The 23,499-nt window shown below is 43.2% G+C and overlaps 1 protein-coding gene across 2 annotated transcripts in view; it reads right to left on the bottom strand.

Moving 5' to 3' along the window:
• Positions 1-21,096: 21,096 nt before the first annotated feature.
• The window catches only part of FGF9 (fibroblast growth factor 9), an 84,655-nt gene continuing 82,252 nt past the window's right edge, over positions 21,097-23,499 (bottom strand). For both annotated transcript variants that reach the window (XM_080375407.1, XM_080375406.1), the window contains one exon: positions 21,097-23,499. This exon is cut by the window's right edge and continues 27,217 nt beyond it. The gene's annotated coding sequence lies outside the window, so the exon portion shown is untranslated.

Genomic DNA, 23,499 nt, shown 5'->3' with positions numbered 1-23,499 from the left:
CAGGTCCAGGAAGCCCAGCAGAAAGAGGTCTATAAGAGACAGAAGAGAAGACAATGGAAAGAAAGGTGACACAAAACCTGAGGTGTAACACAACATGGGCAAGAAGCAGAAGCATGTAACTGAGGACTGCTTACAAGGAAAAAACATTAAGCTTCTTAAGAGAATGGATCCAAAGAGCAGTGATGTGCCAGCTGCCATGCAGGGACCAGGGTATGACAGAAGGCAGCTCCATTATTATTGTAAAGAAAGAGAATGTTGGAAGTGTGTGATGAAGCTGAGGTCAGAGGGACTTCAGCCTTCAGGTGCAGACCTAAAAATAAATGTTCCCATCATCTGGAGGACTCAGATGTTCTCAAGTGAGCAGTGGAGTGATTTCTACACAGAGATGTCGCTCTACCAGCCACAGCTTAGCGTGTTTTAGGTCTACAGAAGCGTTTTTCTCTTAGATAACTTAGAAAGTAACGGTCATGAGGCAATTCTGTTTTACATACAATGGGAGTTTGAAAGCAGGTCAACAATTCCAGTGCAGCAGCTTGGGATGGAAGAATGATGAACCCCAGAACGCATCAGCCTATAAAGTTTTAATAAATGGGACAGCTATTTTCAGGTTGTCTCTAAAGGACACACTTAAGAAAAGCTGGCGTGTGGATAGACAGTGGCACAGGCAGCGGGCTGGTAGACTGGCTTTAGATAGAACCCAAGCCACAAAGTGAGAGAAGTCACATACAGAGAAAAACCCTGAGACACAGTGAGGCCACTGCATGGAGGAGGTGCCTATGAGCAGGTAGGGGCTGGGGAGAGGGGATCAGCCCAACAAAGGAGCAAAGGATAATCAGAGCAGATGTGGCTGTCTAGATATTTTGCAAATAAGAAAGCTGAAGAAATGCTGTCTTTGAACCTGTAGGACTAGTGAATTCTTGAGTATACCATCCACCAGGCTTCACATTTTGATAGGACTGGAGGAGGGATAGGACCCCAGTGACAGAGATGACAAAAGGCAGGAATGCTAAATGCCAGCACTGGGGTGTCTACTCCCATGAGGGGGGTGCTTCACTCACTGCTGGAGACTGTGAGGCATCAGAAGGATTTTGAGGAGCCAAGTTTGGGTGACTAACTACACCAAAGAGGAAGTGGGGTACATGGTCATCACAGAGACTTGGATTAGCCATAAATGAAGGAGTAAAGGGCAAGACCCTCCAGAAATTGCATCATAAAATTGAATAATCACAGTGGAAGGATACTAGGAGCAAGAAGACAGGAAGCCAAAAGTTCTCAGAATAACAAGGGGATTGTCAAAGTGCAAGCTGAGTTTGATCTTGCAAAGAAAGCAAATGGCCAAGGAAATGTATTTCTGCAGTGAAGAGAGAAGGAAGTAATTGGCTCTGCACTGAGAGGACAGAGTCAATGTAATCTGTATATTGCCCAGAACTACATGAGTATCTTGCCTTCTTTTCAGTGCAGTTGACAGTGCAGACCTGCTCCATGATCAAACAGGGACATGCATGTGGTCATTATAGTGGTGGTCTCCACAAAGGACACACTTAGAAGCAGTGAAAACAACCCTTGTTATTCAGTTAGGAGCAGGCAGGTGGAGAAGCTGACGGTCTGTCTTCTGCTAACATTTTCACTTGGCTGTAAGAACTGCAACATAAAAATGCACACATAGCAAGGGATTCTGGTAAAGCCATCATACCAAAAAATCCAAGAAAGTAGAAAGCATCATCCTTAATGTAAAGGGCAAATTAATGACCTAGATATTTGGAACATGGTTGTTTGAACTCAACACCATGCACAACTTGAAAACAAAATGTATGAAGGAAATAATTAAAAGACATGGAGGTAAATACAAGATGGGATAAAAGCTTGCTGAAAGTATCATGCCAGATTCAAAAGAACTCTTGTTCTGAGAGATTGAATTAAAAAAATAATTTTATGTGGGAGGTATAATCTTTCTTTGTAAAATTAATCTGGAATAAGTGGGGATTAATACAGGATTAGTAAGGTGCATAAGGAACCAGCTAAAGGTAACTAGCAAGTGGGGAAGTACCTTGCCACAAAAATGTTGGCTTGCTAATGAAATTTTCTGTTAACAGAGATTTGGAAATCATTCTTATTAGGGAGGAGAATCTGAATAAACAGGAAGAACTAGATGACCTTAAGGAGTGAAGCAACTGAAATGGGATAACATTTAGTGGTATCAAATGGCATGATCTGTACCTAAGGATTCATAAAACAGATTTATGCAATAAACTAGGAGCACATCAGTTCAAAAGGTGAGGAGAACAAACTGAATGTGCTAACTATCCTCAGGATCTGTTGCCAATGTAATACAACTAAGACAAAGGTAGCGCAAACCTAAAATATACCAAGGGCCACATCTAATACAGTTAGGAAAGTATTGGTGCTATTGTTAAAACCCTAGGAGATCATCTTTGCACTATTGCATACTGTCACAAGGAAAGATTCCTCTACCCTAGATCAGGCATCTAAAAGCGAAGTGGGTTAGTATGAACAAGTCATCCAAGACTCCTTTATATGCGATGAAGAGAAATCCAGAAAGCCTATAATCTCAGCCTATAACAGTGTCTAATGCGAGTCTAGTGCAATGCCTTCTGGAGTTTTCTCTCTTCTTTTTCTTTTCTCTGAGTATAATGGTGGTCAAGGCTGAAGACCTCAGATGTGTGAAAATAGGTAAGGTGAAGTTGGGTCAGGAATAGAGGCTAACAAGCACGGTCTGACCCATGGGATGAATTTCACCAGGAACAAAAAAAGATTTAAATTTACTTGATAAAGTCCAAAAATAAAAAGGTGTTCTACCCTAGGGTTTACACCATGGTGCAAAAAGATCTAACGAGTTTAAGATGAAGACCAGTGCTGAAGGAGACTTGGCAGAGAAAGAAATGAGACTGAATGATTCCATTCGTCCCATGGTGCTACATTTAAACCTTGCTAGTTATCCACTCCTTGTGTAATCAAATTTGTGCTTTACCAGCTATTTAGAGATAGTCATTCAATAGTATAGACAACTTTATGACTTCACAGTACTTGCAGTATATTTATAGCGTACTCCTTCCTAAAGTAAAACACTATGTAAACAAAATTGTTCTAGACTAGCCTGTTCATATTTGTCAGTAGCTGGAAAACCACAGTGTTTGTCAGTTTGCTAAAGTCATCTTTACTTTATCACTACCTTTCTTTGTCTCTCCTCTAGTCACAAATTGGCTAAGATTCTGGTTGAAGTTAAGTATCAGTACTAAAATGTTGTGAAAAATATTGCTTAACATACTAAACAGACATATTGTCCATGTTGATAAACGTGATTTTTTTTTTTTCCAAATAAGCAATATAAATCTTTGAAAACACCCTGCAGAGTAAATGACAGAACTTCATATAAAACTGTCCTGCTTGGTATAAGGCTATTCCATTATTATGAATTGTGTATCAGCACATATGTTTCTCAAATACTCTATGTTTCTGCACATATGTTTCTCAAATAGCGTGTTTCTGCATTATTTTGTAATCCTGTGACCTAGTCTAGCATTAAATCATAAAAGGTTCAGCAGCTGAGTTTTGTCCTTGCCTGTAGAGCACATGTGCCATTACTGTTTCACAAAGCATTTATATGTATCCATACAGCTATTTACATTTTGCCTCTTTCTTAAATATGACATCTAACATGTGACATTAAGAATCAGCAAATTTGTTTATCCTTTAAACATTTTATGATTTTCAGAAAGAATAAAAGGGGGCACTAGAAGATTTGCTTATGATCACATCCTTCTCAACCTCTAACACAGAACTGTCTGTCTTTGGCCAAAGGACTGGGATTGGATCTTTTATGTTTTGTACTTCTTTCTTGTTAATACAAGCTGAGATATAAAGCCTTCTTTCTAGATATACAGCAGAGCCCTTATGAAGACCTCAGTGGGGTGGAAAATTCCCAGAAAACAGATAATGTATTTGCTGTGGTAGCTTCAATCTTCAGCCTGATGGTGCCCCTCCATCATGCCTCGCTGTAATGGCTGACCCATAAAAAGTCTGCCAACCAGTTATGATGGGTGGATAGTGGAGCTATTGTTTGATCTCAGCAGTAACAAACTGCAAGGTATTTATGCTGTTTTTTTAAGAAAATCATGCATATGTGATTGCAGTGTCAGGCTTCCCTGATAACTCCTGAAGCCACTAGCCAATTTCAGCCAAACCTGGATGAGCTTCAAAAACAAATTAAGTTCCTGCAAGTCTGTGGGGGAGTGGTGGTGAGATAGAGGAGGGAAAGCCCCAGCATTGTCCCTCTGGAAGGGGAAGGGCAAGGGCAGGAGGGCAGTGCAGGGGAGCTGCAGTATTTGGTACCATTTGCTGGGGAGCAGCAACCTCCAGATGGGTATTCTGACAAGCAAAATCCAGCAGCAACTTTACTCCTGGAAGCCAAATTCAGATCTGATCTGAAAATATGCACAACTGGTCAGCCAGTGGAAAGACCTGCTTAGCTAAAATCCCCTACAGAAAGCTCCAGCCCAGGCAGAGCAGGCACCAGCACCTCCAGCATGGCCTGTTTCTCCTCCTCAACAGCAATGGAGCAAAAACAGATTGTAACCTCCCTGTCTTAGCATCACTCTTTTGTATGGCCACTCAACTGAATCACAGCAGGACAAATAGCCAGTTAATGCAATGACTGGTTTCCCCTTTTGTTTGCCTTACAAGAAACAAAATTCACACCCTGCTGGTGCGTCCCCTCAAGATTGTAGTTTCTTCCAAAACTGACTTCAAATGCTACAATATACACCAGTGATACCGTTTTGGTAATGGCAATTGTGGTAGTCTTCTGCAGAGTTCTCTAACAAAAAATAAATAAAATCATCATAAGTCAGCAAGGTCTGAATTCCAGTATAAATTTGAACCATAAATGCAGATGGTGCAGCTCTCTGTAGCTCTGTTTTTAATGAACAGTCACTCATCTTTCCTCTTTTGTGAAAGAGTATGAAGTGACTGAATTGGAAAACTTCAGCATCAGTTTTCAGAGAATGGGGTACAGCATCTTTGCATGTTCAAGGCAACCCTGGTTTTCAGTAACACCAGTGAATGAGCAGATTCCAAGGAATGTTTGAAAGAAGGATCCTTAATTCCATCTCCAGTTCAATGTGACCAGCTCTTGGATGCTTATACATTTGTTTAAATTAAGCAGAGTTCTCCAAACCTGCAGGAAAGAGAATGCTTCTGTGTCAGCTGGATTCCCATAAGATCAAACTCTCCAGGGAAGCAGGGAAAACTTTTTATTATTTCATGCAAACATTACTTTCTGTGGAAACTAGACATATATAGTTTAGCAGACTGAAATTTCTGTGAACAGTTCCAGTTCAGGGACAGGATCAGAGTGGAATCCTGAAATTTATTACAAATACCAAAGGCTGAGGGGGGATGTGCCGCACCTCAGAGATGGAAGGAAAGAATCTCCCAAGAACAAGCCACAATCAACATGTCATCTGGGCAAATTAATATCCCTATTCCCAGACAGAGAATTTTTTGAAAGGGAGGGAGAAGGGGTGCTATTTTGATTTATAGGGATACTTCAGAACTCAGAGCTTAATTGTACTTTAGCCATGCAAGCTTGTTTAAGATATCACTTCTTTCAAATATTTCAGACCTTCCTTCCTTGAAAGCTCACATCTTCAAAATGACATCTAGTAATACTTCATAAAATACATAAGAACAGAGATAGAAGTCCAGACTGCAAACACACGAGAGTAAGATCGTTAACACAAAGAAAAACACAAAGTGTGTTCTGCTCCCAGACAAACCGCTTCTCCTTTTCACTTCCTGAATCACCAGTCGCAGACAACTGGAGGAAAAATACCAGCTCGGTTCATACCTCCACACTGGATGCCACCCTCCGGGCAAAGGCCTGACACCTTCGTGCAGGTGCCGCTTTCCTGGACCTGTGTCAGACTCTTGGAGCCAACAAGGAAACCCCTGGGGAGAGACAGCACAGGGCCAAGACGGGGCTGGCACTGGCGCACTGGCTCCATGGCCACCTCATACCCCGTCACCTCTCCTTCTTCCTGCCCTTTGCACACCCCAGGCGTGACAGGCAGGGGTGTTTTTCTGAGCAAATCGTATCATTAGCATTGGAGACTAAATTTTTTCCATCATGTGTTTGCACAGCACCTAGCAGAGAGGGTCTGTGTTTCAGTAGGGCGATTGGAATAAAAATTTGAAAACAGCAAGTAACAATAGCGCTGCAGATACTCGTCTGGTGCATTTACCCCTCTGACTCTGGCAATGTTGAAAGTTCACTGTGTTACCAAGGAGTTCCTTGAATGTCACAGCTACTTGCTCTGATAAATTAGTGTCTAATGCTAAATGTGGTTCATTGGTTTTCAGTATTAGGCCCTTAATCTCCTTCCCTAGATCAGGAATCTTCTCACCCTGCACCCAGAGAGATCATCAGTCATTCCTTTGCCCGGAGTTACCAAAAACCATCCAATTTTTTAGTAAAAATGTCAAAGTGTCTGTCTAAACATCTTCTGTTTTGGCCTGAAACTGATACGAGTAGAAAGTCTCCAGCTCTTCCCTAAATCCTGACAGTTAGCTAACAACAAATAAAAAACAGCCCAGTGATTTACTGTGTCGATCCCACATTGTTGTGCTCTGTGTTTCTTTAAGAAAGGTGTGAGTATATGTGTAAGAGTCTTGAAATACAGTGGTTGCCATGGCAATTATCTGTGTTTAGAGAGTGGAGGGGAGTAAAGTTCCATGTAAGTGGCCAGAGTAGAGCGCAAATTAAACATGCCTCTTTGCAGCTCTAAATTATGTACTTTTCTACCCCCCTGCTAAAAATATTTGTGAAAATATGCATAGATTGTCTGACGTGCTCCAAACTATTTTTGCAATGCCAGGGTGGTTTTTTTTCCCCCTCAATATTTCCACTTGCCTGTAAGTCCTGAGAGAATAAAGCATAAGCCCATGGGGCAGGGCAAAGAGGAGTTTGTCTGAACACAGGCTGTGCAGAACTGCCCGACTGCACTCCCATCCAGGAGTTTGCTTATCTGGTTCATTTCTTTTTAATGGGACTGAGTACATTACTCTTACAAAATTAACAGAGCAAAAATATAGGTATAGCTAAAGGGCTGCAAATTTAATTGGAATAGAATGTTATATAAATATAAATCATCGGGACAAATATCTCAACATTTATATTGTGCTTTACATTTTCTAACTGCTCTTTCCTGGAGCTGGAAAGTCTATACTCCATAAATCTTTGTCCTCGTGTTCTCTCTTATTTTCATTTATCAGCCTAGATTTTTCCCCCCTTTCCTCACCTTCACAATAAGGGTATGATTCCCAGCCTCCACGTGGATGCATGCAGTTTGTGTATTTATTTGCCAGGTGTTCAGTTCTCCATGCTGGCTCTAAGGCCCCACACAGGGCTCTTTTGCTCTCACACAGGAATATTCTAATGCTTAAGGACAGTGATCAAGAACAGAAGTTGTGCAGTCTGATGGCTTCCAGCTCCGATTTCACTGGGATAGTGTTCACCTTGAAGTCCACAAAATAAACAGTGATTTTCAAAATACCCACAGGCGAGACCCCATTCTGCCACCTCCTGCCTGCCACTTCTCCCAAAACTGGTCTGTGATGGGCACTGGCAGGGTAACGAAACTAGAGTACACACTTTGCAGTGGACCTGTGTAAGGAGCAATGGTAACACTAAGGATAAGTCATTCTCTAATGCTTATTTAGAATTCATGTACAACACTTACGTGCTCCACTTCAGTATCTAGCAAATTCAGCAAAGGAATTGATACTATGACAGTTTGACACAGGCACTCTTGAAAAATGTCTTGCTAGGTGCTTCTTTAAATATTAATGCACAAATTGCAAGATTGAAATACATGATTAGGTCATTTTGAAAAAGTGGATCCTGAGGCTCTGCTAGTTCCCAAGCAGCTGTTAGTAAAGGAGCCATGTGTTCCAGCAACTCTGAACTAAGGAAAGGGACCTGTATTTACTCCTAGATCCAGCAGCGCCACATTGGATGACACTGAAGTAATTTGTTCCCTCATTTTCCCTCCCTTACCAGTGTTTTAAAAGTTATAATAATCTTCCTCTGCAAAAGAATGGTGTGGGTTTTTGTTTGTAAGCTTTACCAAAGAATCAGTAATGATTTGTTCCTTGCCTCACTGTGTTTACTCTTCAGTTTTACACGAGGCAATTGGTGACATTGATAAACAATTCAGTTGATGAGGCAAGGAAAGCCAAAGATTACCAAAATACAATCAGAGTTAATTAAGGTGTGTGACCAGCACGATGGCTCCATGGCGAGGTGGTTTGTTTGGTAAATATACTCCCTTCTGGCAGGCAGTGTGGGAGAGGTGGCATTTTAGGACATATCTAGGCAAGAAGAAGGTGGTGAACAGGTGGAGAATAGATGGGGCAAAGGTCTTTCATGATTACAGCTGTACTACCATCACTGGAGTAAATATGCTATATAGGTAAATTGTGTCCTTTGCCACTACGATGGGGACTGTATTTCCAGACCCTGAAGAATGGCAGATCACAAGCATCATACCATCTACTCACTTGCAAAGAAAGCACTTTACCAGCGTAAACTTCTTTCTGGGATAAATTGATCCAGTAAAACAACCACCCAACGGAAAGGCTCTCCCAAAACCACTGTCTCAGAAAAATCACATTTTATAGCTAGGCAATGCACTCTCTTTCCTACCATCTGATTTACTGCTCAGCTATTACTCTTTAGATTATTCTCTTGATATATCTAGCTGATTCAATGAGCATGGGAGCATGACGTATACTCATTGGACAGTCCGATGGGGCTGGGTGTCATTGCTTAGAGTATGTCAGAGTGTATTAGATGCTTCTCAGGGTTGATAAAGACCCTGCCCTGTAGATCTTGCCGCCTAATTGTTCTATAATTATGGTAACCTTTATGAAAGCTTAGCAATAAATAGCATTTTCCATGAGGCTAGTTCTGTTTCAAAAGGTAATCGCTTGCATATGCACGGTATGGCTGCTTTCTCCACGAGCTGAAGCCACTTGTCTCCTCCACTTTGTTCCTGTGGCAGCACACAGGGAGCAGACACTCTCCTCTGTGGTTTAACCCCCTTTCTGAGGACACAGGCTAATTCTGTATTGTTCTGCTCATGTATATGCACAGGGTCTGAAAATATTCGAAGAAAAAAGTACAGGAGCATAAGATGGGTAGAAAAGAGACAGTGTGGCAGAGAATAAAATAGAAAAACTGTCCTAGTAACCAGGCAGTGCCCCCACTCACCGGGGGTACCTCAGACTTACCCGTTCTGTTTTAGAGAGGCTGGTTAGAAATGTAGAACCTCAGACTTACCAGTTCTGTTTTAGAGAGGCTGGTTAGAAATGTAGAAGGTGTCTTGGAAAGGGAAAAAGCCCATCCCATCTCAAAAGTATTCTGCACATTAATGTGATTCAGTGAAAATGTGTAAAGCTAACTGTCCTCTTAGATTCAGGGAAGAAGGCTTATGAAACTCCAAATGACCGTGTTAGCACAGGGCCGTGTGTGGTCTGTCCCCCTCCTCCACGTGCCTCCTGGGAATCCTGCCATGCTAGCCAGGACCGTGGGTAGCTTTTAACTTTAGTTACTCTAGCTTACCCTCGCACCTCCACAGCACACCCAAACCAGGGATTAACCTTCTGTGACTGCTGTGTTGGCAGGACGACCCTGCTAGACGGACCCAGCATCTTCCTCGCTCCTGGGGGAGCCTTAGGAGCATTAGCTGTGGGCAGTTCAGCCCTCCCTGCCTCTCTGGACCTGAAGCTGTGCACAGCCTAAGGTATGGCCCGCGTGCCACTCTTTCCTAGACCTCAGCATTGTTTTAGCTTAATGAAAAATATTAGCTGTTACAAAATAACCCACAGATGACACCATGACATAAAAAATCTCATACAATTTCATTAACTATCAGTTTCATAAAGTTTGGAGTATTTTGGCTCATTTTTGCAAAATACCTACAGTGTGTTCTGCAAAACATTTGCTGCCTTGCAGGATAACTTCTATTTTTGTTCAAGACTCTTTGCATGCTTGCAAAGTGTTTTGCTGGATTGGGCCCCACACACTTAGGTACTCTAGCTCATTCACCTGCTGTAATGCAGTAGCTTGTACTAGATTTTCAATTTAGTTGTAAAGCTTGGTTCACTTCAGTAAACTTTCTTCATAAAGTAGGTAATATAGAGCTAGAAGCATTACAATACCGTGACCATAGAAGTCCAAGTACCTGCACTTCAGTCTACTTTAGAAAAGAAATAGCGTCTGTCATTTGTAAATTTTAACATAAATTAAGTGCAGTAGAGGCAGGTATTAAAGAGAAACGCCTTAAAAACAACAGGGGAAATTTAGTCTCTCTCATTCTGTGAAGAGAGTGTGACAGCATATGGTACATAGTGGGTGGTTGTTCTAAACATAACATGTATGTGTTTGACCTAAAATGTTTTATTGGTTCCTACTTATGAAAGCAGCAGCTAAAAATGACTGATGACTGTTCTTTCTATATCAGCAGCGTGTAAAGGCCCAAGGAAAAAAAAAATAAATCAGTCTTTATAGTCATAAAGTGTTTAACACAATGTTAAACTCTGTTTAACATAGTATTTTCTCCAGGATAGCCTAAGTTTAATGTTTCCCCTTTGTGAAATTGTAACACTACAGTATTATTAATTATTACTATTATTTCTAGATCATCCTAAAATATGTCCAAACAAGAGGGAATAATCTTCCTTTCCCCCAGAGTTACTGTATCTCTTATGGTGACAATATCCTTTGAGAATATAGGTGTCTAGCACTACATACCCAGGCTAGCTTAATACAAGGGAAAATGCAAGTCACGACTACAAAGTGTCCTAGATCTATAGGAGAAAACCATTATAACCCCACCATCACTGCAACCGAGTGCCTCATACATGTGAAAATTGCAGAGGATGAAACCGCACCACTGTCTCCTCTTTTCTCCCATTTGAGAGTTACTCCATGATCTTAAGGGTGTTTTTCAACCCAAATGATTCTATGATTCTATTATCATGGAAGGAACCGAGTCTGAAATGGGGAAATCTTACACTGTGCTCCAAATTAGGCCAGTTTGTTACTAACCTGTCCTTCTGTGGCAGCGATTCCCGTGTCTGAGGCCAGCTGCCAAACATGTTCCTGCTTCCTCCCACACAAGTTTCATCCTTGTGGTCAGCTGTTTCTTGGAAGCTGAGGAGCATAATTGATATTGCAACTATCAAGCTGTGCACAGAATGAGCTTACACAACTTTGTGAACATGCTTTTCTTGCCCTCTCCACCCACCTTTCTCTAAAGCTATGTGTTTGTTAGTAAAAACAGGATTCAGGTGTTTTATGGGTGGAGCTCAGGTGCTTCTGCAGATGTATGTCCTAATCCCACTCTTGGGATCACACTGCACCCAGGTGACACTCTTTTTTGAATGAGCTCAAGGTAGGGGCACGAGGGGCCTGATGCTTGTGTCCTGCACCATCAGCAACACCAATGTTAAGGGCTGGGAGGGACCTCTCAGTCTGAAGGAAGTCTAAGCCGGCAGTCTGCTTGCTGAGGAAGCAGAGATGATGTTGCACATGTTCCTTCTTAAGCCTACCTTGACTCTGAGTTTCACCTCCCATGTAGCTGCCCCAGTGCCTATGGAGTCCCTTTGGTCACTTGGGGTTCAGAAAGCCAGGTCTGCCCCGGCGGGTGTGGGATAACTCTCTAAAGCACTGGCTGTGAGACAGATGAAGCACATTTTGTGACTTTGTCCCAAAGCGGCACGGCAAATTTAGGAGGGACATGGGGTTTGGAAAAAATTCAAAACTGTCGTTTGGTTTTTGTGGCTGTTTTTGTGGGGTGTTTTTTCAGGTGGGTGGCTGGTTGTTTTTTTCTTGTTTTTCACCAATATGACACAACTGCAAGCCTTTCCAAGGAAAGAACTGCAGGGACATTCAGCAGACAGTGCCTCACCCTAGGTAGGACTGGCCCCTGAGAGCTGTGCAAAAGGGTTCTGGGGAAAACTTTTGCTTTGTGTTTGCGCACTTACCCCTGAGAAAGGGGAAAACTCACCCAACCTCTGCAGTAATGACTTGTCTATCATTCTTGTCTATCCTACTGTGATTCATCCAAGTCTGCAAAAGGAGACTGCTGAGAAATTATGTATTTTAATCACTACTGTCATAAGAACCTCAAATCTTCTTATTCATAAACTAATAAACATATCCAACCCCACATGTGGAATTTTTATTAAAATATTTTTTAATATTAAATGTTGATCTGACAAAACGTTTAGATAGCCTGAATATTATGAAATCTGTGCATCCCAGTTTTGTTATTTGTGATGTATGTAACCTCAAACGCTTGTGGATGCTCTTAAAATGCCTGCGAGATTCTTGCCCCAAAAGATGTTAATCTATGTAATACACAAATCTTTGAGTGATGATATGCAGATTATTGTGGGGAAAAAGCAAAAGAAAAACAAAGACAAGTGTGGGAATTTGGTTGCAATAACGTTATGTGACCCCTGGTAATACGCACATCATCTTAGGTACTTTCCCCAAATAAATTAGTTAAGGTTAGATTTATATAGCATTTTTCAATTATTTTACTGAAGCCAAATATGTTTATACAGGGGATGTCTACAGAGCTACCTGGGAAGCTTTGCATAGCATTGCCGTACACTGGGGAGACACATCTCCACCACGAGTATACAGGGCTGGCATTATCCCTGCCTATTGCAGCTCTGGGAAATGAAGTCACTGACAACACAGAAGGAAGCATCAGGTCACAAAATATCCTCAAAAGACTTGTGAGACAAGAAAAGTTGTCAAATAGTATTCATCTTCATCAAAAATAACCCCCCGGCTATATAATATTCAGTGATAGTAAAAAGAATATTTTGCTTATAAAATTCACTATGTTTAGGCCCTTGATAGTGCGATTATGAAAACAGACAGAATTCAGACTCACTTTGCTGTAACTCAGAGTCGTTAGCGACAAAATTTACATTAGTGTTTCTGAGATGTTGTTTCAGAGTATCTGTATTTCTGGCAAAGAGTTTGCTCTAGTGCTTTTCATTAGTGGGATTAAAGGAGTTCTTCTATATTAAATTTTTTATATTTTGATGGATATTAAAATTAAAATCATACTTTATTAAATCACTGCAATATAGTAAATGTAGTGAAATATGGTTTAAATTAAACACTATGGAAGGAAAATCTGTGTAACCATTGTCAAACAGCATTCCCTTCAAAAGTAAAATTTCAATTTTAATATACAGTTCTTTCTGAATCTTATAAGAATTGTCCTGGTTTTCTGTATTAAAAGACTGAAGAAATTATAGAAAGTGTTCATGTGGAAAGTATTCTCTGTTCATTTTTTAAGCGTTTTTGCCTAACTAGTTTGAATACTAATTTAAACAGCATAAAACTGAGAGAAAATCACTGAACATCTGCAAACCAGGAAGAACTTGATAGGTGACATTTGTTTGACATCAATAAAACACAATTATATTTTTCAATGGAACAGGTTATGAAGCAGCTTAAATTGCCCAGCTGAGTGAATGCAGTCAGCTTCTCTTGAACTAGTCACAGCGGATGAAGCCTGACGTAGATGTTTGTTTTCTTTTAATAGGTTTCTCCAGGATCTAACCGTGATTTATTTCAAGTGGGAGTACTGACAGCAGTTAAAATGAGAGAAAAATCATTTCACAGTTTTACTGAATGAACTCTGTCAATAACATTGGGAGAAACAGATTACAACAGGCATTTAAAAGCTAATGAAAACAAACCATGCATCAAATCATAAAATTAATGATTATTTAATTATACACTTCACAAATAAAATGTGTTGTATTTCTTCTGCCTGGTTTCCACAGAGGCACCTGGTGTACATTGGAGATGCTACATGGATGGAGATGGGCACAAAACCCTCGAGATGATGGGTGGAGAAGATGCTCATGGAGGTGTCAGTGGGTTGTGCAGGTCAAGAAAGCTGCAGACCCAGGGGAGATGAGGAGTGGAGCTTTGCAAGAGCTGTTTTTGGGACTCGTCTCTGTGTGGCAGTGCCAAGGATGGCTTCAGCACTGAAAGGAAGACTACGTTAACGACATTCACTGCTGACACGATGCTGTGAGGCCTCTCACATGCATAGAAGAGACCTCCTCCTTAAAGTTGTGGGGACCCATCAGAAGGTCTTGTCTCCAGCTGTGAGAAAGATGGGTATCAGCATTTATAGCGGGCACCGTGTCTGGGTCAGTGGCTCAGCACTTCCAGAATAGGGCTAACTGCTGTCCCGGGGATAAGCTACCTCCTGCTTGTGCTTCTGTGACAGACTCTGTCTATGACAACACCAATTGTTCCTCCCATCTTTGCAGCCTGTTCAGCCGAAGAGCTCTCAGACATAGCTGACGGGCTCTTAGAGGAGTGTTTGTGTCAGTACTTCCCAAGCCCTCTCCTTTATCAGGTACTCAGAGTTAAGCACATGCTTAAATATTTTACTGGATCTAGGCCCATTCTCATGCAGATAAACCAGACAGGGACAACTAGAAGTGATCAAGAAATGATGGGGCAGTGCTCACCAAGAAAGCACGCGATTCACCATTAAACAGGGGATAAACTGCACGAATTTAAAAGACATTGATGCCCTAATCCAGATGTTGAGTGACCAGGTTCCTGGTGTGCACACACTTGCAAGAAAAATTAAAATACAGATATGAGGCAAGCAGTTGCCTAGTGGACTGCTGAGTGCACGGGATTTATGTCTGAGTGGTTAGTATTATATTACACTCACAAAGTAGTATCCAAATAGCAGCAGCTGTGTCTTGTATCCATTATTTCCCTTCTCCCCCAAATATAAACCTTCCTCACCTTTTTAATTAGAAAAGCTGTTTATTGACTATGACATGGAAATATTTTACATGTTGTTTTCCAAAAACACCATTATTAAATAAGCAGGAAAATATGTTAAGTGGTAAATAGAGATGACCTTTAAAATGATGTCAAGCCCACACACGCCATGATTTGTGCGTAGGTATGTGTTACTTTAAGTTGCTGTATATTAGCAGTAACGTGACATAGAAAGCTGCTACAGAAAGTATCTTTGGTTAAAGAACTGTAGGGTAAATCAATAAAAGCTAAAACCCATAACCAACTTACCTAGTAAACTACTAAATTCAAACCTGTTCATGAGAGGCCTGACTTTATATTCACAGCAACATGGGTGAAAATCAATTTGTTTTTTACCCTGAAAAATATTTTATAGCAGTTAACTGAGGTCAGGACATCTTACTTTCTTGGCTGACTCATTCACCACTTGTACAGCAGCCTTCTCGTGTAACAGAGAAGCACTGGTGTCACCCAGGGAGAGAAGTGGCACTGAGAAACCCAGGAAAAGAGGCTGAAATCACCTGCGTAAAATAATGTTATTTTTCAGAAAACACCTACAGAAGAAAATTTAATCAGGCAAGAGTACACCCTATCCTTCCCCCATGCCATTCCGGTTAAATGGAGGGGCTGGGGGGTTATTCCAGGAAATCATCAAAGATTCTTATTGTTGCAGTTGCCATTTGTTTCAGTTTCAGTTTGTATTTTTTTAAAGAGGAGGGAGAAGAGACAGAGAAGGAAGGGCAGGAAAAGGCATCTTTAGGGCAAAACATTTCGAGTGGTAAATTATTTCAAAAGTATAGTGACCAATTACCAAGAAGCCTCAGTAAGCTGCTTTAATGTAGGTGCAAATACAACCGGGTAAGAGACCCTGTGTCTCACGTCTCACACACTGGTGGCAGTCCTGAGTCTGTAAGACTTTTCCAGGAGTCACCACAAGGATACCCAGCCACAAAGTCTGCTGCTAGTCACCTCTGCCAACATCTATTTCTATCATTATCAAGAATACAGACGTAATTCTATGGGCATTTTATTTTATTAGCTGCAACGGACAGTACCTGTTGTATTTTTTTACTTCTTTTAAAAAGCTGTGGCTGGGTGGGAGAAGCAAGGCAGCTTGTTGCCTTGGACGTTGTGTGGGGCTCAGGTAAGGGAGGGGACCCTGTGCCTTCCCAGGAGCACAAGAACATAGGAAAAGCAGGAGAAAGCATGAGATGAGGCAGAGGGGAGACCAGGAGAGCCACAGATTGGTAATCCTCATGTGCTGGTGCTTTGCAAAGCCGTGTTTGGGAGCGTGCTGCAAGCAGCATGGAGCAGGCATCCACCAGAGAGGGACAATGGATGGGTGGATGGATGGATGGATGAGGGTCAGTGTCATAACACAGACAGGCTGTGTGGTGCCACAGCACCTCCAAAAGTCATAAACTGGTGGTATGCAGCCAAGTCTGCAGGAGAAACCCATCTGCAGAAACTCAGCATGCAGAGGAAGACCAGTTCATAAATCTTTTATTTATACTCACCCAACAGATTTTAAGCTTTACTTTTAAAAATGTACCTGTTACTGTTCCTGTTCAAACCCTCCCGGATTTTGAGTTTAAGAGCCCTTTCCATTGTTCTGGTGTGCTCTGTCTCAGTGAAATCTTCCAGGAAGCCTGACCCAAAAGCTCTGCCTGAGGCAGGGTCTCACCACTCTCGCTTTCCATTGCAGACCCCTGGGCTGGCCAGGGTGCCTGGGCTGTGCGGCTGTGCACCACTGCTCAGGAAGCACCACGGGAGAGCAGATCAGACTGAGCTCCAGCATGCCCAGGATCAAACCAGATCCTTGTGCAAGGAAGGGAGTGCCAGGGTGTGCAGGACCTCACGGACAGACTTCGAGCTCAGTGCAACCCTGATGCAACAGCTGAGTGTTTTACAGAGTACTTGTACCATGGGAACTGTACATGGAGGGCAAGGGTTGACAGAAAGAGGTAGCAAGATGTAAATAAATAAATGTTTCTCTTCTGTAAACATGAGAGTTCTGTGCAGAGAGGGGCTCTCTCACAAGGGGTAGACCAGAGGGCAGTGCAGGTATGCAAAGGCAGCCCCTCTCAGAAACTTACCCAGAGGTTAGGTGGAGAATTTTTCAGCTGAGCAATTTTTTGCTGGAAAATGGTGATTCAGCAAAAGCACCAGGTTTCACAGAAAGTTACCTGTTCTGATTAAAGTTTACTCAGGAAAGGGCTCTGAAGCACTAGATGAAATATGGGGACAAAGAAATGGGAAGAGCCCTTGTAATGTGTTGGTACTCAAAAGCATCCAGTTAGGAGGGAAAAAAGGTTTGTTCAGTCTAGAGCAGAAGTTTGAGCATGAGGTTTCCTCCTCATGAGTAAGTCTGGTGACAAGAAGAATATCCAGGAGAGCTCTTTTTCTGTGCTTTTCCCAAGGAAAACAGCAATAAATCTTGAGGATATGTCAGACTGGAACTTCTTTTAAATCTCAGACCTTCACGGGATAGGAAGATTATTTCCCAGCAATGATACCTGATCTCTGGTCGTTTTCTGTTCACACTGCAGTGTGAGCGTCTCTTTGAGCAGGCACCCAACCGCCACAAACAGCCTGTTCCCATGCGAGAGCATGCTAGCTGGGGGGAGGCCACGCAAACCCTCCTGAGGTGGGTGTCCCCAGGCCCCCATACTCTCCAGATGCACACATAGTAACAGCATATTCTCTACCTGGGCAGTTCTGAATGGCTGCAGATCATGAGGGGCCAAGGAGGAAGAGTTTCAGGCTGCAGGCTGCATCTCAGCACAGAGGATGGGGGAGCTGCTTGTACTAATCCTGAGGCAATGTAAAACTGCCCCAAACTTTCCCAGAGAAGGGAGTTTGGAGGGGTGGTTTCTTGGTTCCACGAATGACCTGCATTTTGAACTGCCCGTCTCTCTTGGTGGGCGTCATGGAGGACACTCAAATGCAGATCAGATGAGCAGAAATGAGCCATTGGCATGTGCTATGCCTCTCTCCTCCTGCCGAACAGCTGTTCCAGTAGGAAGCACCAGCTCAAGCAGGGGCAGGAGTGAAGTCCAGGAGCAAAGGCCATACCTTCCAATGCACAGCTCATGGGAAATCCAGCAACACTTCATGAGTAAAGGTTGAACCCTGGACTCCTTGAACAGCACAAGCTGTGAACAAAGACACAAGGACAACAGCCCATCCTCCTGTGTCTGTGTGGCTGTTACGCCTTCACTTACCTGAAATGAGTTTGAAGCAGCTCCGTGGTCAGACCATCATGGTCTTCAGTTGATAAACAGAAAAAATAGAGATCCTGCAAAAGAGCAAGAGCTTTAAAACATTGAAAACCAACTGGACCTAAATTCTTCATCTGCTCTTCTCCCAGGAATTTTTTTCTTCGTCATGTCTCAGTCACACCAGAGATCCTGGACAGCCCAACCATGTCCTCCTATCACCTCTGTCGCCTTTACTCAGGACTTGCTCCTTCTGCCTCACACCCTGCCACCCCCACCGACTTCCAGACACCCCAGCCTTGGTCATCCTTTCCAAGCTCTTCTTCCCAGAAGAACTGCCCTCCCCAGCCACTGAATGTCATTGCTTTTCTTCTAGAAAAACAACCTCCTCTGCAAGTCCTTCCTTCCCATTTTAATTTCTTCTTCATTGCTGCTTCAACACCTGAATTTTTCACCCATTTTGCCTCTGCCTGGGCTAAACTATACCCTCTACTGTGAACAAGGACTCATTTTATTTGCTTTGTAAAACATCCACATACATGGATGGAGCTGTATAAATAATTAATACATGCCTTAATCTAAAGATTATGAAGAAGAAGGTGGTGATTGCTGCAGAAAGATTAATGTGAACGAAATAACTCAACCAGACTATAATTTTTCTGGCGACCCATGAAAGAATTAAGCCAAAGGAGGCCCCCTTAAGTACTTTTGCAGATAGCCCAATGAATTCCAGGTATGGCTTCGCTTTGCATTCTTCATTTTCCTCTTTCTTCCAAGATATGTCTGCCTATCTTGTATACAAGCATACACATATCCTTGCCTGTTCCTCTGTGGACAGTTTCTCCAAGGCATTTCACACTGTAGCTCCTGATAAATAGTGTTATTTTTTTCATGGTGCAGGCAGGGTAGCTGGAGAGCAGGAGACGCAGTTACCTACATACCTTTTTGCAGAGATCTCAAGTCACACAGTATACAGCTCTTGAAACAAGGACTTAGAGCTTCAGCCTGGGTGCAGAAATGCTTCCTGGTCTGACGCTTCTTATTTTTAAATATATCTTCAAAATACATCCTCCAGGCTGGAGCTCATCTCCCGCTGGGAGGTAGGACAGGCAAACCAGCACAGGCAAGATCTGTCAGCAAGCTGTACAGAGCTCTCCAAAACAATTTGGTCAACCCAGCGTTTTGGCCAAGTTAATGAATCTTGCAGAAGGACAGAACTCATTAACAAGCAGTAGCCTGGTGCCAGCCAAGCTAACCGCTTCCCAGATCCTAGACTCAATACTTCTGTACCTACCAGCTTATTAGGATTCAGCTTGGATCTGCCTGACCCTCAGGAGGCTTAAGACACCTCAACCGGGTGGGAGCTGTGCGTGTGTGTGTGTGTGTGTGTGTGTGTATCAGAGTGTGGGCATGTTTCCCCAGCCCCCAGCCAGAAAATCTCCAAGAATTCCCAGCTCAGCGACTGCCAATGGCAGCAGGGTCCTAGCCTTGTTTTCTTCCTAGGGTCAGCCCAGTGCTTCTTTTGTAAACCATCCGTTTTCTCCATCCTTTGCTCTGAGAAGCTGTGAGAGCAGTGGCTGGATGGGCTGAGGGGACTGTGAAAAGGGAGGGGACACAGAAAGGAAGCACCTGCAGCTGGGGCAGCTGAGGCTGAATCCAGCCAGTCCACCACAGCTGTGAGGGGAAAGGTCTCTTTTTACCCTTCTGTCTTTCTAGCAATGCCTTACAGGGAAAAAGTAATTTTATAATGGCTGGAGCTTTCCGATGCCAAAGAGGAATGAAGGAAAGTTACTTAAAAGCCCAGAGCAGGCTTGCACCAGACATCATGGTAGCAGCAGACAAGTGAAGGATGGATACTTTCCACCCATGGAAAAGCCTTCACAAGGAGCGGGACAGAAGTGGTTTTGTCCCTCAGGGCTCACAGAAGAAGCTGAGTACGTGTAAGCCTGAGGTTTTATGCCTGGCGTGGGATCTCAGTCCTGTTAAGGACCGCCGGGTGGGAATCTGGGGAGAGCATACGCAGCTGGGTTAGGTGTCTCAGTGAGACACAGCTCTTGTGTTGCCTGATGATGACGATGATATGCAGAGGACAGGTGAAGCTGGCACAGAGAAGGACCAAGTCTGAAAGGCTTTCAGGCACCCCAGCAGGCCCATGCATCCATTTGCCTCTAGGTCTGTACACAAGCACATCACTGCCAGTTCCTGCTTTCTTTCCATCAGTGCCAGCTTATGCCTGGTGGAATAGTCAAATGTGAAACTGAATACAATCAGGGACCACAGAGAATAATGCAGTGCACTGGGGGCTGCTTCCAGCTTTGCAAAAATTCATTTATCTGTTTTTTTTCCAGGTGAGACCACCTGCAAACTGCACCATGTGCAGACACAAGGCATCCTCACACCTTCCTGGGCAGAAGGGGGAAGCAGAGGTTGCTTTGCTTGAAGGAGAAAGGACAGGCACCTGCCCACCTGCTGGGGACATTATCACCTTAAATCTGTCCCTCCCCTGCCCTTTGTGGGGATAGGGAGGAAGCCCAGAGACCTCACCCGTATGGCTCCTGCAAGCCCTCATTAAACCAGTTGTCTGGCAACTCACCCTCTCCCTTCTAGCCCCTTTGAGTCTCTCATTGCTCAAATGTCACAACTTGCTTTTTGAAACACGGGATTTTGATCTTCCTTCCAGATCTTTCTAGAACTTTCCTCTGATGTCACAGAAACAACTCCAGTATTTTGCATATAATAAATCACCTAAGTGCTGACTCAGTTTTTTGCAGAAGACATTCAGCTTCCACTGATTTCAGTGGGAGGTGAGGTTATTCAGTGCTTTACAAGATCAGACCTTAAAAGTAGGCTTAATGGTAGTCCCTGAAGCTCAGCTTTCTCCTTTGGTTTACCTTGAGTGATGACTAACATTTGTTCTCTTTTTCTATAAATTTGCATGTTAGGGTTAGGGTTAGGGTTAGTTAGTAGAAGGTACTGATTTTCTTGCTGGTGTAATCTACTGCATGCCATTTATCAACCTATTAAAAAAAGATGGGTACAGTAATTTCTTATATGGATTAGGTGTCTCAAATAATTCCCAGATACTGCTTATCTATTTAGCAGATTTCTGTGCTCACCTGCAAGCTTTGCCTTGATCCTTTTCTCTGCTTAGCTCCCACACATAAAAAGGGAGACTCAGCTGCCCAAACACACACTCCTCAGTAACAGTTTACATCAATGCCTCTCTGCTTATCCTGTAATTGCAGTGTGTATACTCTAGCTCTTTGCATTCATGTTTGTGGAAGTGGATGTATCTTGTGTGTACCTGTTTTATCTATCATAACACCAAGAAAACAGAGACACTTCGAAGTACACATTTGGAAAGTGCACAGTCCAACTGTTCATAAATACACTGGTTAATCACTTCATCCATGGGTGGAAAAGACTGTCTTAGTCTTGAGAAATGTTGGGTGTACAGGGCATTCTGCGTTACTACTTTTCAAGATCCAGAAGACAAATTAAGCTGTGAAGATTTTTCTTACATATAATATTTTGCCTTTTGGTTTACAACCAATGCCAGTGTCTGGGCTATGAAAGAGTCACCAGGAGTAACGGTTTCCGATCACACAATTAAGTTTTCATGACTACACAATAACTGAATCATGTTGCAGTTTCAATTAACATGATGTCTCTGTCTTCAGTCCAAATATGTTGTCTAAATAGTGGTGCATTAACTAAACTGAATAAATCGACGATGGCATCAAGTAACTGCTAGGGTGAATAAAATGCCTTTTAAATGAAATGAGAGGATCAATGCTCCCTACGTGCTTACCTATACTGTGCATTGCAGCATGCCTATAGAACAGTTTAGGATAGAAAGGTTCAATCCTGCCATGTGCTACACATTCTGGACGCTCTCCAGAAAAGCCCTAAGCACAGTCTTGATTTCAATCAAATTAATAGCTCCCCCCCGCACCCTTCCACAATACAGTTATATGTGCACGCTTAAGGATGAAGGCCATGGTTCCCCCAACATTGCAGGATGCAGTCCTTGGCAAGGAGAAATTCAATATGCAGCAGTAAGCACCGCAGGCTAACATCATAGTGAGCCGGGGAGCGGGAGGGAGGGAGGGACCTGCTCCCAGAAACAGGCTGTGCGCAGGCTCCTGTAGAAGTCAGTGATTCAGGATCAGATCAAAAGGGATTTAAGCTATAGCTGAAAAACAGATGGGGAGTTGGTGAGGTGGAAAGAGAGAGAGAGCAATTAATCCAGACAGCTGGCACGGCAGCGAGGCGGGCCTGACCACCAGCGGTGGAAGGGAGCGAGGGGAGAGCCAAGGGACGGCCGGTGTGGGAGGCGCTGGGCGGCACGGATGGGCTTGCACACGTGTGCAGGGTACAGAGGCAAGAAGCTTCAGAGCGTGATTCTTAGAGTAGAAAATGAAATTGCTAAAGCTCATACTAATTGTGAAAATCTTGTCGTGCTGGCGGTGGAAAGCTCAGATATCAGTGATCCCCTGAACTAACGTGGGCAAGCAGGGAGGGAGCCAGCAGCATCCACAGCAGCCTGGCATTTGTGGGGCTCTGGAAGAGTTCTGGGGAGGAGCAGGAGTTACAAAAGCATGAAGCATCCTGCATTCAAATGAGAGATCAGCAGAGCATATGTCAAAGCCAGGGAGCTGGACCTGCAGAAAGGCAGCTTGCCTTGGAAAAAACAAGATGTCAGTCGAAGCATCCTCCAGTGACCTGTGTGCTGGGGCTTGCACAAGTGCCACCAACAATGCGGCAGGGATATACAGGCAGAAAATACGTGAAGTCTGTGCTGACACAGGGATACGAGACATGGTGAACAAAATCATACACGAGAACTTCTCTGCCTACACATGCCTGCAAGAACCACCCCCGTCTGGTGCATCAGGAAGCCTGTGGGCTTTCCTGGCCTCCTTGGGATAAGCTTTACCTCCTGATGCCAGGAGTAGTTTTTATAGAGTTTCAGCCGTTACTTTCATAAAAGAAATAGTCTGGGGCCCTGCTGGCTATGGAGAAAGGCTTGAAAACTCTAAATCAAGAGCTTCAGAATACCAGTCAAAAAATGACAATATTTACCTCTATTTTATGACATTCTGTGGCTTGTGGTGGTTTGGGAGTGCTCGGGGTGGGCGATACAGCAGCAGGCAGGAGGCCGAATCACAACCTCCTACAGCAAGCGTGTGGGCAGCGCGGCTGCGCTCCAAGGATAGTACCTGGTCAACTGAACCCAACACAATGCTGCAAAGCAGGTCCTGTCTTTGGCTGTCCCGGGCAACAGAGTAAGCTCTGATTCACCACATTTTAGCAGAGGAATGATGGATTCTGCTGTTAGGCAAGTATTAATTTCAGTCAGTGTGGGCTTTATCG

Source organism: Falco punctatus (genome assembly GCF_963210335.1).
Source record: "Falco punctatus genome assembly, chromosome: 2".
Lineage (NCBI taxonomy): Eukaryota > Metazoa > Chordata > Aves > Falconiformes > Falconidae > Falco > Falco punctatus.
Note: the sequence above shows the minus strand (reverse complement) of the source record. Positions and strands in the feature narration are given on the sequence as shown.